Genomic DNA, 15,910 nt, shown 5'->3' on the forward strand with positions numbered 1-15,910 from the left:
CCCCCCCCCCACCCCCCCCCCCCCCCACCCCCCCCCCCCCCCACCCCCCCCCCCCCCCACCCCCCCCCCCCCCCACCCCCCCCCCCCCCCACCCCCCCCCCCCCCCACCCCCCCCCCCCCCCACCCCCCCCCCCCCCCACCCCCCCCCCCCCCCACCCCCCCCCCCCCCCACCCCCCCCCCCCCCCACCCCCCCCCCCCCCCACCCCCCCCCCCCCCCACCCCCCCCCCCCCCCACCCCCCCCCCCCCCCACCCCCCCCCCCCCCCACCCCCCCCCCCCCCCACCCCCCCCCCCCCCCACCCCCCCCCCCCCCCACCCCCCCCCCCCCCCACCCCCCCCCCCCCCCACCCCCCCCCCCCCCCACCCCCCCCCCCCCCCACCCCCCCCCCCCCCCACCCCCCCCCCCCCCCACCCCCCCCCCCCCCCACCCCCCCCCCCCCCCACCCCCCCCCCCCCCCACCCCCCCCCCCCCCCACCCCCCCCCCCCCCCACCCCCCCCCCCCCCCACCCCCCCCCCCCCCCACCCCCCCCCCCCCCCACCCCCCCCCCCCCCCACCCCCCCCCCCCCCCACCCCCCCCCCCCCCCACCCCCCCCCCCCCCCACCCCCCCCCCCCCCCACCCCCCCCCCCCCCCACCCCCCCCCCCCCCCACCCCCCCCCCCCCCCACCCCCCCCCCCCCCCACCCCCCCCCCCCCCCACCCCCCCCCCCCCCCACCCCCCCCCCCCCCCACCCCCCCCCCCCCCCACCCCCCCCCCCCCCCACCCCCCCCCCCCCCCACCCCCCCCCCCCCCCACCCCCCCCCCCCCCCACCCCCCCCCCCCCCCACCCCCCCCCCCCCCCACCCCCCCCCCCCCCCACCCCCCCCCCCCCCCACCCCCCCCCCCCCCCACCCCCCCCCCCCCCCACCCCCCCCCCCCCCCACCCCCCCCCCCCCCCACCCCCCCCCCCCCCCACCCCCCCCCCCCCCCACCCCCCCCCCCCCCCACCCCCCCCCCCCCCCACCCCCCCCCCCCCCCACCCCCCCCCCCCCCCACCCCCCCCCCCCCCCACCCCCCCCCCCCCCCACCCCCCCCCCCCCCCACCCCCCCCCCCCCCCACCCCCCCCCCCCCCCACCCCCCCCCCCCCCCACCCCCCCCCCCCCCCACCCCCCCCCCCCCCCACCCCCCCCCCCCCCCACCCCCCCCCCCCCCCACCCCCCCCCCCCCCCACCCCCCCCCCCCCCCACCCCCCCCCCCCCCCACCCCCCCCCCCCCCCACCCCCCCCCCCCCCCACCCCCCCCCCCCCCCACCCCCCCCCCCCCCCACCCCCCCCCCCCCCCACCCCCCCCCCCCCCCACCCCCCCCCCCCCCCACCCCCCCCCCCCCCCACCCCCCCCCCCCCCCACCCCCCCCCCCCCCCACCCCCCCCCCCCCCCACCCCCCCCCCCCCCCACCCCCCCCCCCCCCCACCCCCCCCCCCCCCCACCCCCCCCCCCCCCCACCCCCCCCCCCCCCCACCCCCCCCCCCCCCCACCCCCCCCCCCCCCCACCCCCCCCCCCCCCCACCCCCCCCCCCCCCCACCCCCCCCCCCCCCCACCCCCCCCCCCCCCCACCCCCCCCCCCCCCCACCCCCCCCCCCCCCCACCCCCCCCCCCCCCCACCCCCCCCCCCCCCCACCCCCCCCCCCCCCCACCCCCCCCCCCCCCCACCCCCCCCCCCCCCCACCCCCCCCCCCCCCCACCCCCCCCCCCCCCCACCCCCCCCCCCCCCCACCCCCCCCCCCCCCCACCCCCCCCCCCCCCCACCCCCCCCCCCCCCCACCCCCCCCCCCCCCCACCCCCCCCCCCCCCCACCCCCCCCCCCCCCCACCCCCCCCCCCCCCCACCCCCCCCCCCCCCCACCCCCCCCCCCCCCCACCCCCCCCCCCCCCCACCCCCCCCCCCCCCCACCCCCCCCCCCCCCCACCCCCCCCCCCCCCCACCCCCCCCCCCCCCCACCCCCCCCCCCCCCCACCCCCCCCCCCCCCCACCCCCCCCCCCCCCCACCCCCCCCCCCCCCCACCCCCCCCCCCCCCCACCCCCCCCCCCCCCCACCCCCCCCCCCCCCCACCCCCCCCCCCCCCCACCCCCCCCCCCCCCCACCCCCCCCCCCCCCCACCCCCCCCCCCCCCCACCCCCCCCCCCCCCCACCCCCCCCCCCCCCCACCCCCCCCCCCCCCCACCCCCCCCCCCCCCCACCCCCCCCCCCCCCCACCCCCCCCCCCCCCCACCCCCCCCCCCCCCCACCCCCCCCCCCCCCCACCCCCCCCCCCCCCCACCCCCCCCCCCCCCCACCCCCCCCCCCCCCCACCCCCCCCCCCCCCCACCCCCCCCCCCCCCCACCCCCCCCCCCCCCCACCCCCCCCCCCCCCCACCCCCCCCCCCCCCCACCCCCCCCCCCCCCCACCCCCCCCCCCCCCCACCCCCCCCCCCCCCCACCCCCCCCCCCCCCCACCCCCCCCCCCCCCCACCCCCCCCCCCCCCCACCCCCCCCCCCCCCCACCCCCCCCCCCCCCCACCCCCCCCCCCCCCCACCCCCCCCCCCCCCCACCCCCCCCCCCCCCCACCCCCCCCCCCCCCCACCCCCCCCCCCCCCCACCCCCCCCCCCCCCCACCCCCCCCCCCCCCCACCCCCCCCCCCCCCCACCCCCCCCCCCCCCCACCCCCCCCCCCCCCCACCCCCCCCCCCCCCCACCCCCCCCCCCCCCCACCCCCCCCCCCCCCCACCCCCCCCCCCCCCCACCCCCCCCCCCCCCCACCCCCCCCCCCCCCCACCCCCCCCCCCCCCCACCCCCCCCCCCCCCCACCCCCCCCCCCCCCCACCCCCCCCCCCCCCCACCCCCCCCCCCCCCCACCCCCCCCCCCCCCCACCCCCCCCCCCCCCCACCCCCCCCCCCCCCCACCCCCCCCCCCCCCCACCCCCCCCCCCCCCCACCCCCCCCCCCCCCCACCCCCCCCCCCCCCCACCCCCCCCCCCCCCCACCCCCCCCCCCCCCCACCCCCCCCCCCCCCCACCCCCCCCCCCCCCCACCCCCCCCCCCCCCCACCCCCCCCCCCCCCCACCCCCCCCCCCCCCCACCCCCCCCCCCCCCCACCCCCCCCCCCCCCCACCCCCCCCCCCCCCCACCCCCCCCCCCCCCCACCCCCCCCCCCCCCCACCCCCCCCCCCCCCCACCCCCCCCCCCCCCCACCCCCCCCCCCCCCCACCCCCCCCCCCCCCCACCCCCCCCCCCCCCCACCCCCCCCCCCCCCCACCCCCCCCCCCCCCCACCCCCCCCCCCCCCCACCCCCCCCCCCCCCCACCCCCCCCCCCCCCCACCCCCCCCCCCCCCCACCCCCCCCCCCCCCCACCCCCCCCCCCCCCCACCCCCCCCCCCCCCCACCCCCCCCCCCCCCCACCCCCCCCCCCCCCCACCCCCCCCCCCCCCCACCCCCCCCCCCCCCCACCCCCCCCCCCCCCCACCCCCCCCCCCCCCCACCCCCCCCCCCCCCCACCCCCCCCCCCCCCCACCCCCCCCCCCCCCCACCCCCCCCCCCCCCCACCCCCCCCCCCCCCCACCCCCCCCCCCCCCCACCCCCCCCCCCCCCCACCCCCCCCCCCCCCCACCCCCCCCCCCCCCCACCCCCCCCCCCCCCCACCCCCCCCCCCCCCCACCCCCCCCCCCCCCCACCCCCCCCCCCCCCCACCCCCCCCCCCCCCCACCCCCCCCCCCCCCCACCCCCCCCCCCCCCCACCCCCCCCCCCCCCCACCCCCCCCCCCCCCCACCCCCCCCCCCCCCCACCCCCCCCCCCCCCCACCCCCCCCCCCCCCCACCCCCCCCCCCCCCCACCCCCCCCCCCCCCCACCCCCCCCCCCCCCCACCCCCCCCCCCCCCCACCCCCCCCCCCCCCCACCCCCCCCCCCCCCCACCCCCCCCCCCCCCCACCCCCCCCCCCCCCCACCCCCCCCCCCCCCCACCCCCCCCCCCCCCCACCCCCCCCCCCCCCCACCCCCCCCCCCCCCCACCCCCCCCCCCCCCCACCCCCCCCCCCCCCCACCCCCCCCCCCCCCCACCCCCCCCCCCCCCCACCCCCCCCCCCCCCCACCCCCCCCCCCCCCCACCCCCCCCCCCCCCCACCCCCCCCCCCCCCCACCCCCCCCCCCCCCCACCCCCCCCCCCCCCCACCCCCCCCCCCCCCCACCCCCCCCCCCCCCCACCCCCCCCCCCCCCCACCCCCCCCCCCCCCCACCCCCCCCCCCCCCCACCCCCCCCCCCCCCCACCCCCCCCCCCCCCCACCCCCCCCCCCCCCCACCCCCCCCCCCCCCCACCCCCCCCCCCCCCCACCCCCCCCCCCCCCCACCCCCCCCCCCCCCCACCCCCCCCCCCCCCCACCCCCCCCCCCCCCCACCCCCCCCCCCCCCCACCCCCCCCCCCCCCCACCCCCCCCCCCCCCCACCCCCCCCCCCCCCCACCCCCCCCCCCCCCCACCCCCCCCCCCCCCCACCCCCCCCCCCCCCCACCCCCCCCCCCCCCCACCCCCCCCCCCCCCCACCCCCCCCCCCCCCCACCCCCCCCCCCCCCCACCCCCCCCCCCCCCCACCCCCCCCCCCCCCCACCCCCCCCCCCCCCCACCCCCCCCCCCCCCCACCCCCCCCCCCCCCCACCCCCCCCCCCCCCCACCCCCCCCCCCCCCCACCCCCCCCCCCCCCCACCCCCCCCCCCCCCCACCCCCCCCCCCCCCCACCCCCCCCCCCCCCCACCCCCCCCCCCCCCCACCCCCCCCCCCCCCCACCCCCCCCCCCCCCCACCCCCCCCCCCCCCCACCCCCCCCCCCCCCCACCCCCCCCCCCCCCCACCCCCCCCCCCCCCCACCCCCCCCCCCCCCCACCCCCCCCCCCCCCCACCCCCCCCCCCCCCCACCCCCCCCCCCCCCCACCCCCCCCCCCCCCCACCCCCCCCCCCCCCCACCCCCCCCCCCCCCCACCCCCCCCCCCCCCCACCCCCCCCCCCCCCCACCCCCCCCCCCCCCCACCCCCCCCCCCCCCCACCCCCCCCCCCCCCCACCCCCCCCCCCCCCCACCCCCCCCCCCCCCCACCCCCCCCCCCCCCCACCCCCCCCCCCCCCCACCCCCCCCCCCCCCCACCCCCCCCCCCCCCCACCCCCCCCCCCCCCCACCCCCCCCCCCCCCCACCCCCCCCCCCCCCCACCCCCCCCCCCCCCCACCCCCCCCCCCCCCCACCCCCCCCCCCCCCCACCCCCCCCCCCCCCCACCCCCCCCCCCCCCCACCCCCCCCCCCCCCCACCCCCCCCCCCCCCCACCCCCCCCCCCCCCCACCCCCCCCCCCCCCCACCCCCCCCCCCCCCCACCCCCCCCCCCCCCCACCCCCCCCCCCCCCCACCCCCCCCCCCCCCCACCCCCCCCCCCCCCCACCCCCCCCCCCCCCCACCCCCCCCCCCCCCCACCCCCCCCCCCCCCCACCCCCCCCCCCCCCCACCCCCCCCCCCCCCCACCCCCCCCCCCCCCCACCCCCCCCCCCCCCCACCCCCCCCCCCCCCCACCCCCCCCCCCCCCCACCCCCCCCCCCCCCCACCCCCCCCCCCCCCCACCCCCCCCCCCCCCCACCCCCCCCCCCCCCCACCCCCCCCCCCCCCCACCCCCCCCCCCCCCCACCCCCCCCCCCCCCCACCCCCCCCCCCCCCCACCCCCCCCCCCCCCCACCCCCCCCCCCCCCCACCCCCCCCCCCCCCCACCCCCCCCCCCCCCCACCCCCCCCCCCCCCCACCCCCCCCCCCCCCCACCCCCCCCCCCCCCCACCCCCCCCCCCCCCCACCCCCCCCCCCCCCCACCCCCCCCCCCCCCCACCCCCCCCCCCCCCCACCCCCCCCCCCCCCCACCCCCCCCCCCCCCCACCCCCCCCCCCCCCCACCCCCCCCCCCCCCCACCCCCCCCCCCCCCCACCCCCCCCCCCCCCCACCCCCCCCCCCCCCCACCCCCCCCCCCCCCCACCCCCCCCCCCCCCCACCCCCCCCCCCCCCCACCCCCCCCCCCCCCCACCCCCCCCCCCCCCCACCCCCCCCCCCCCCCACCCCCCCCCCCCCCCACCCCCCCCCCCCCCCACCCCCCCCCCCCCCCACCCCCCCCCCCCCCCACCCCCCCCCCCCCCCACCCCCCCCCCCCCCCACCCCCCCCCCCCCCCACCCCCCCCCCCCCCCACCCCCCCCCCCCCCCACCCCCCCCCCCCCCCACCCCCCCCCCCCCCCACCCCCCCCCCCCCCCACCCCCCCCCCCCCCCACCCCCCCCCCCCCCCACCCCCCCCCCCCCCCACCCCCCCCCCCCCCCACCCCCCCCCCCCCCCACCCCCCCCCCCCCCCACCCCCCCCCCCCCCCACCCCCCCCCCCCCCCACCCCCCCCCCCCCCCACCCCCCCCCCCCCCCACCCCCCCCCCCCCCCACCCCCCCCCCCCCCCACCCCCCCCCCCCCCCACCCCCCCCCCCCCCCACCCCCCCCCCCCCCCACCCCCCCCCCCCCCCACCCCCCCCCCCCCCCACCCCCCCCCCCCCCCACCCCCCCCCCCCCCCACCCCCCCCCCCCCCCACCCCCCCCCCCCCCCACCCCCCCCCCCCCCCACCCCCCCCCCCCCCCACCCCCCCCCCCCCCCACCCCCCCCCCCCCCCACCCCCCCCCCCCCCCACCCCCCCCCCCCCCCACCCCCCCCCCCCCCCACCCCCCCCCCCCCCCACCCCCCCCCCCCCCCACCCCCCCCCCCCCCCACCCCCCCCCCCCCCCACCCCCCCCCCCCCCCACCCCCCCCCCCCCCCACCCCCCCCCCCCCCCACCCCCCCCCCCCCCCACCCCCCCCCCCCCCCACCCCCCCCCCCCCCCACCCCCCCCCCCCCCCACCCCCCCCCCCCCCCACCCCCCCCCCCCCCCACCCCCCCCCCCCCCCACCCCCCCCCCCCCCCACCCCCCCCCCCCCCCACCCCCCCCCCCCCCCACCCCCCCCCCCCCCCACCCCCCCCCCCCCCCACCCCCCCCCCCCCCCACCCCCCCCCCCCCCCACCCCCCCCCCCCCCCACCCCCCCCCCCCCCCACCCCCCCCCCCCCCCACCCCCCCCCCCCCCCACCCCCCCCCCCCCCCACCCCCCCCCCCCCCCACCCCCCCCCCCCCCCACCCCCCCCCCCCCCCACCCCCCCCCCCCCCCACCCCCCCCCCCCCCCACCCCCCCCCCCCCCCACCCCCCCCCCCCCCCACCCCCCCCCCCCCCCACCCCCCCCCCCCCCCACCCCCCCCCCCCCCCACCCCCCCCCCCCCCCACCCCCCCCCCCCCCCACCCCCCCCCCCCCCCACCCCCCCCCCCCCCCACCCCCCCCCCCCCCCACCCCCCCCCCCCCCCACCCCCCCCCCCCCCCACCCCCCCCCCCCCCCACCCCCCCCCCCCCCCACCCCCCCCCCCCCCCACCCCCCCCCCCCCCCACCCCCCCCCCCCCCCCCCCCCCCCCCCCCCCACCCCCCCCCCCGCCCCCCCCCCCCCCCCCCCACCCCCCCCCCCCCCCACCCCCACGCCCCCCCACCCCCCCCCCCCCCCCCCCCCCCCCCCCCCCACCCCCCCCCCACCAAAACCCCCTCCCCCACCAACCCCCCACACCCAAACCCACCCCCATCCCACCCCCCCCACCCCCCCAGCCCCCCCCCCCCCCCCCCCCCCCCCCCCCCCCTCCACCCCCCCCCCCCACCCTCCCCCCCCCTCCCCCCCCTCTACCCCCCCCCCCCCCCCCCCGCCTCCCTCTCCCCCCCCCCCCCCTCCCCCCCCCCCCCCCCCCCCCCCCCCACCCCCCCCCCCCATTCCTCCAGATTAGAATGCACCTGCTCTTAACCACTACGCCACTGCTGCTCACTGCTTTGTCCAAGGAGTTCCAACTAGCACATAGGGCAAGCTGTCCCTTTCAGGTTGCCATCTTCCAGGAGACAGCTTGAGATCTCCCAGAATCCCAGCCACTCTCTAGACTGAAAATCCGACCCCAAGGAAAAGCTGGCTTACTGCGAGGCAGACCACAGGAGCATAAATGGCCAATGAGGGAGACTAGTAAATCTTGGGCCACCTAGCCAAGCCATAGCAGAGGCGTAATTCATACATGGGACATTTGAACTGGTGATTCTTTTCCCACCACATTGGTCCAGATCAGAGAATCAGCACAGACGCTAGACGTCAACAGGGAAAAAGACTTGGGGAAAAAGCCAGTCCTCTCCTTTGGCTACCCTTCTACCTAAGAACCTAAGAACATAAGAAAGAGCCAGCTGGATCAGACCAGAGTCCATCTAGTCCAGCACTCTGTGACTCACAGTGACCCACCAGGTGCCTTTGGGAGCTCACACGCAGAATGTGAAAGCAATGGCCTTCTGCTGCTGCTGCTCCCGAGCCCCTTGGCTGCTAAGACCTTTGCAATCTCAGATCAAGGAGGATCAAGATTGGTAGCCACAGATCGACTTCTCCTCCATAAATCTGTCCAAGCCCCTTTGAAAGCTATCCAGGTTAGTGGCCATCACCACCTCCTGTGGCAGCATATTCCAAACACCAATCACACGTTGCGTGAAGAAGTGTTTCCTTTTATTAGTCCGAAACCTTCCCCCCTACCTAAGGTGGTTCTGGAGGTCAGTGGCAGAACTCCCTGTAGGAAATACGGGAGAAAAGAACGATGAAGAAGCAAGGCAGCCGTGATCATTGTGGTGGCCAGCTTGCAGGGAGGTATGAAAAGCACTTGGCACATGCTTGGGCCCCTTCCACACATGCAGGAATAATCCACTTTCGATGCACTTTGCAGCTGTGCAGAATAGCAAAATCCACTTGCAAACAATTGTGAAAGTGGATTGAAAGTGGATTAGTCTGCATTTGCGGAAGAGGTTGCCGCCGGGCCTTTTCCAGGGCCCGTTTTGACGCCTTTCCATCAGCCAATCTAATGGGCAGATTTCAAAAAATCCCACGGCATAGGAGATTATGTGTTTGTAACTCAGGGGAAGTGGACTCTGTATTACATATTCTATTGCATTGTGAACTCCATAAAGGGGAAAGGGAGGCTTTAATTCATCCATTGTTTATTCAGTACAGAAATTTAACTATAGTTAATTCCGATTCAGTCCTTGTGAGAGTTTTACTGGAAGACCGAGTTCCTTTTATATCTCAGCAGGTAGCTAAATTTTGTATGCTGGCACATAATAAGCGAAGAATCATGTTAGGACCAAGAGCCAGACCACATGAAGGTGACCGTAATAATGCTACAAGCTGATGATATTTTCTGTGTATAGACTTATACCATGGATTTCTGTACAAATTCGATTTTTCTTTTGTCTATTGTTCTTCCTTTTTCTTGTTCTTCTCTACTCTTTTTTGCTGGCCTAATGGCCGTAATGAAACTGAACTGAACTGCGGAAGAGGTCGTGGAGATGCATGCATTGCATCGTGCCTAAAAATTGGGGCTCAATGAACGCAGAGAAAGGAGGAGCACCAAGAAAGCAGCTGTTGCAAGAGGCAGCCCCCACCCGCGCAACATTGTTCCCGAACACGCAGTATTTATCCTCGCTACGTGTTCCGCCAGGTCTCCAGCCAACTCTGCTGGTTTCTTTCCGAGAAGAAAACAAACTCCCCGTCCCACTGGCTCGTTCTTGGAAATTTGGAGTTTGAACCACAACACGGAGTTCACATGACCCAGCGCCAACAACCCGGGTGCGCACCATACATGGGAAAGAAGGCCCAAGAAGAGCATGAGGGGGGGAGACATTCAAGCAGGGGAAGGGGGTCATTTTCACTCATGTTATCCAGTAATCAGAGTCTCTTGCCCTCTGCCCCCCTTCGACCCTCCCCCCCACCCTTTTTCCCTATCCCGCTTCCAACCACGACCCCAAAAATAGCACAGCGTTGTTAAAAATAGGAACATCCCGTAGGAACTTGGCGGGCTTTGCCAGAGTTGAACCTGGGACGAGAGAGAGAGATATGTTTTGCCTTTGAGAACGTGGATATCGCTGTGGCTGCAGAAGAGCCACTAGTTCGAATTGTAATTGTCCGGCCATTGGTTCTGAAAACCGTTTTTAAAAGATGAATCAGACATTAATCGATCAAAAATTGTTTCTTGTTTGTTATCAATGCTTGCAACAACGAGAGACAGACAGACAGACAGACAGACAGACAGACAGACAGACAGACAGACAGACAGACAGACAGACAGAGAGAGAGAGAGAGCTCCCTCTTATGTTAGATGGGGCATCCCATAATCATAGGCCGTAAACGCTCAGGATGTTGGACTGCGAACATGTCCTGGAATGCGCTAATAGCGTATAGACAAGCGCTAGGTGGAGATTTGCACAGATGCAATTGACCTATGATATGTCAAAAACTCTTGACTGCAGAAGCCAAATTCCAGATGTTATGGACTATCTGTTAAAACCCAAATGTATTACATACAAGTTTCCTCATGAGTAAAACTACTCCTGCCCATCATAGACAAACACTAGGTGGAGATTTGCACAGATGCAATTGACCTATGATATGTTAACAGCTCTTGACTGCAAAATGCAAATTTGGCTGATATTGTAAGTATCTGTTAAAACCCAAATGTGTTACATACAAATTTCCTCAGGAGTAAAACTACTCCTACCCATCATAGACAAACACGAGGTGGAGATTTGCACAGATGCAATTGACCTATGATATGTTAGCAGCTCTTGACTGCAAAATGCAAATTTGGCTGATATTGTAAGTATCTGTTAAAACCCAAATGTGTTACATACAAATTTCCTCAGGAGTAAAACTACTCCTACCCATCATAGACAAACACGAGGTGGAGATTTGCACAGATGCAATTGACCTATGATATGTTAGCAGCTCGACTGCAAAATGCAAATTTGGCTGCTATTGTAAGTATCTGTTAAAACCCAAATGTGTTACATGCAAGTTTCCTCAGGAGTAAAACTACTCCTACGCATCATAGACAAACACTAGGTGGAGATTTGCACAGGGTGATGGGAACTGTAGTCCATAACATCTGGAGGGCCGCGAGTTTGACACCTTTGCCAGATGGGAACCCCTTGGCCGCCCAGTTCACACATGCGGAGCAAGCAAGAAGGAAGCAGAGCAGAGTGCGCCGCTGCCCCCTGCTGGTGGTGGGTCCCTGCTTTTAATTGCCCCCTCTTACCCAGGGCATCATGTGCACAGAACCTATTCCCTGGCTGTGACAGCCCCTCTCCCGCCAGCCTCCTTCACACAACACACAGTTAGTCTGTGGAACTCACTGCCACCGGTTTTTGGTAAAAAAGGGATGCATGCAACATATTCATGAGGGTCCATAAACAGCTTTACAGCATGGAGTTTAAGAAGAAGAAGAAGAAGAGTTTTGATTTATATCCCCCCTTTCTCTCCTGTAGGAGACTCAAAAGGGCTGACAATCTCCTTGCCCTTCCTGCAACAAACACCCTGTCAGGTAGGTGAGGCTGAAAGAGCTCCATAGAGATGTGACTAGCCTAAGGTCACCCAGCTGGTGTGTGTTGGCATGCACAAGCTAATCTAGTTCCCCAGATAAGCCTCCACAGCTCAGCGGCAGCCCAGCCAGGTAAGTGGGGCTTAGTGGGGGGACGGGACCCAGAGCAGGTTTTGCCCCATGCACCATTTCCCCCTCCCCCTCTGGCAGCCATTGCCTGGGTCTACATAGCAGCCCTGGACTTCCTTACAGGTCTCCCATCCATACTTACCAGGGCTTGGGCCTTGTTTAGCTTCTGTGTTCATCCTAGCCTGAGCTGCAGTAAATGGCAGTTCTGTTTCTCTGACTACCAACCCTTGATCAACCTCTGCCCCATTGGTGGGATCCAAAAATTTTAGTAACAGGTTCCCATGGTGGTGGGATTCAAACTGTGGCGTAGCGCCAATGGGGCTGAAGAAGTGCCCGAGAGGCATTCGACTGAGGCGTGGCCAGGGGCATTTCCGAGTGATGGCGATTCCTGGGCGGGGGACGCTGTGGCAGGAGGCGCAGCATTTCGCATACGCCGGAATCTTTGGGCAGGGGTGAAAGCGAATTACTGCGCGCCGGCGCAGGAAGGGGGCTGCCCACCTGCGCGCCAAGTGCGCCTCCTGCTAGACGCTGCTTCAGAAGTTCACGCAGCGCTACTGCTGAGAGGAGGGGCGTAACTAAGGCAAAAATCACGTGGCAAAATCACCAATTAGTAACCCCCTCAGGGCACACACAAATAAGTAGTAACCTACTCTCGGGAACCTGTGAGAACCTGCTGGATCCCACCTCTGCTCTGCCCCCTATAAATCTTTTTCTTTAAACCCATTGTGTAAACCAATGATTGCTAGCACATCTTGTGCCAGCATTCCCTGCTCCGATTCTGCGTAGTTAACATTCTTTAATTTATAACTTTGTAGGAGAGGCCTGGAAAGCTGAGAGAGAATATGCTGCCAGTAGATCTACTGGTACAAATCTTTTTTTTCCTGGAAGTCCACCGTACACTGTACAAATCCTGCAGTTTGGCAAAGGTGGCCAATAAAATCGGAATGTCAAGGGAGACTGATGACGTCTGGCGTTTCCTTTTGTGGCCTGATGGAAAAACAGCACCCCCTAGAGGGCATGCCCGGAAACTGTCCAAGAAGTATTAGGGAAAGAGTCTGTAAAACGACCAAGACATGCTCCGCCTCCCCGTATACCCATTGGCTGCGCTCCTGTGATGTCACAGAAAGCGCATCAGCTTTCAAATCTGCCAGGTGTGAGGCGGGGAGGTGGCCAACAGCAGGATCCCAAGAATCAGCATAGTTACTACTAGGAGCAAATCAAAAGGTGGGCTATGGTCAAGAGGACTAACACCCACATAAGGTTGCCAGTTGCAGTGGTTAAGAGCAGGTGCATTCTAACCTGGAGGAACCGGGTTTGATTCCCTGCTCTGCCACTTGAGCTGTGGAGGCTTATCTGGGGAATTCAGATTAGCCTGGGCACTCCCACACACGCCAGGTGGGTGACCTTGGGCTAGTCACAGTTCTTCGGAGCTCTCTCAGCCCCACCTCCCTGCACCTGCTCTTAACCCACCATGCCACCACTGTTTTAGAAACTAGAATTTTGGTGCTAGGGGCAAAGAGGGAGAAGATGCATTTTTGCTTGGTAGTATAAAGTAATTCCTTCTTTCCTTCCTTCCCTGGATATCGCTGATCAGGCTATGAGCACCACCATTTTTAAGGGTTTCCATAGTATGCCTGTCAAGAATTATCTCACCGAACAGCCTGTACACCTCCACTGAGAAATTATTATTGTGCCATTAACAACTGATCAATTAAATATTATAATTGCTAAGAGTTAACCTTATATGGAACAAGGAACGTTCCGTGCTTATCAGAAGTATAAAAGTTTCATGAAGAGTGGGGTTATATCCCCCTTCTCTCCTGCAGGTTCTCTCCGGGCTGACAATCTCCTTGCCCTTCCCCTCACAGCAACATTCTCTCCTGATGGTACATCTGTAGCTGAGGTGGAACTCCAGACACAGATCCTCTGAAGATGTGGCTAGCCAAGGTCACCCAGCTAGGCGTGTGTGGGAGTGTCAGGAGAATGCTAATCTGAGAATTCCCAGATAAGCCTGCCTCCACAGCTCAGGCGAGAGCACACAGTCGAACCAGTCCAGATTCCAGGTGCGACTGTGAGCTCTCTTAACCTTCCTAGCAATGCTGCTCCTGTAAAAGTTTCATGGAAGTGTTTTTCTATTGTAATGTAACCAATTCCCCCCAAGTGCTCCCTCTACTCACAAGTAAAGCTTTTTCCAAGCCATTTACGCACTTACAACTTCCCGAGTTTTGCGCTCTATTGATCTTATGTTCTTGTATTTTTTCACCAGGGGCGCCAGGATTAATTTTACACGCCCTCCTTTCCCCCGATTTTTACCCAGAATGTGCAACATAGCAGCAATTACTCTCTTGTAGAGTATTTGGCTTTTTAAACTTTATCATATAATTGCCAAATTTTGGTGGGGCTTGCCCCTCCCCTCCCCACCAAGTCAAGAACAGGAGGGGTAAAGAACACACATGACTACAGAAAAGTGGGCATCATGAATTGTGATTTTGTGACTGTTCGATAGTTATCTGGACACAGCAGTGGTTCTATAACAGGGGTCTGCAACCTGCGGCTCTCCAGATGTTCATGGACTGAATTTAGTCCATGCTGGCAGGGGCTGATAGTGTAGTCCATGAGCATTGGAGAAACCACAGGTCTGAACCTCGATATAAGATAAACATGTCCCGGTGATCTTTCAAAGGTCAGGGACCAAAATCCCTGCCCTGAGAAACAGGGAAATGACAGCATGACCCCCAACATTGGGTCACAGGGAGCAGACTGACTGCAATTGTGGCATGAAAAGCATCTCTCTGGTGTAACCGCGCAACATGCAACCCACAACCGAGAGTCCAATCCAGGCGAGCAGGTGACACTCGCAGAAAGTGAGGCTGACAAACCTGCAACCTCCAACCAGAAACAACAGAGAGCAGCAACCAAATGGGGAATGTCTTGTCGAAGACTCCCGCAGCCGGAATCACTACGTTGTTGTGGGTTTTCTGGGTTGCACGGCCATGCAACCCGGAAAACCCACAACCACCTATGAACGGGGAATGCTGGGAGTGAGACAAGGGAGCTGGCAGAACAGGCCGACGAGTGGGAAGAGGTAGGGAAGGAACGGATTGCTCTGTGGGAGGGCAAAACTTTGGAGGGAGGGGTAAAATGAATCCGAGGCAGGCGTGGCGCACTCGCGCAGGTGCAGATTCCCGGAGGGTTTGAGGAACAGGTTGGAGTTTGTTCGCATTCCGAAAATTCGTGCTTTTGCCCACCCGAAGCCCAGTGGGGGTACGACCACTGCACAAATGAAAATCAAAGTTGGATAATGTCATGATCGTGTTGCACAATTGAAAATCTGCCCCGATTTTGGGAGGGGGGGCTTGCTGTGCGTAAACAGCACCTCGTTCACATAAGATCAGGTCTGTCCACACTGTAAAGGCTAGTGGGAGACTCTTATACATTATACTTGACTGTCTAGAGATATGTGGAGTGTGGAATTTCTCTCCTGGGCGGTCATTAAATCTGAAAGGGCTGCAACTACTCTGTTGTGGAGCTTTTGTTGCTGCAAAATAACACAGAGGCCATGCTCTTGGAAAAAGTGGCAAAATCTGCACACAAGTGACAGAATTTTCTAAAGTAACATCCAATGCTAGATACAGTTTATCTGTCTGTGTTTTAGTCTTTTGATCTGGCACTTCAAAATGTAATGCTCTGGAGCCTATTTTAATATGCCTAATAAAGGTTGTTGTATTGACACATAAGACTTGCTTCAGTGTCCTGACGGGGCTTGGGATTCCATGGGCTCATTTGTGCATTAGCATGGCTTGGAAGATCCGGATTAAAAAAACACAGCCAGACACACTTCGAATTTGAGCAACAAAGAAATTCTTCAAGGCTGCTGGATTACAGGTGGAAACATGTGCTAGACAGCGAGGGCTTCCACTGTAGAGTCGCCCAGATACCTTTACAGTTTATGCATCAGTGGTACATGTATATGTATTCTAAAACTGGTCTTTAGTATTGTGTACAGTTCTGGGCACCGCAGTTCAGGAGGGATATTGACCGGCTGGAGCAGGTCCAGAGGAGGGCGACCAAAATGGTAAAGGGTCTGGAGTCCATGCCCTATGAAGAGAGGCTCAGGGAGCTGGGGATATTTTAGTCTGTTGTGGGTTAAGAGGGGTGACACTTATTAGCGTGTTTAAATACTCTGAAGGGATGCCGTGTCGAAGAGGGAGCAAGCTTGTTTTCTGCTGCCTCAGAGACTAGGACACGGAGTAATGGATTCAAGGTGAAGGAAGAGAGATTCCACCTAAACATTAGGAAGAACCACG

This window comes from Sphaerodactylus townsendi, linkage group LG05, assembly GCF_021028975.2.
Source record: "Sphaerodactylus townsendi isolate TG3544 linkage group LG05, MPM_Stown_v2.3, whole genome shotgun sequence".
Taxonomy (NCBI): Eukaryota; Metazoa; Chordata; class Lepidosauria; order Squamata; family Sphaerodactylidae; genus Sphaerodactylus; species Sphaerodactylus townsendi.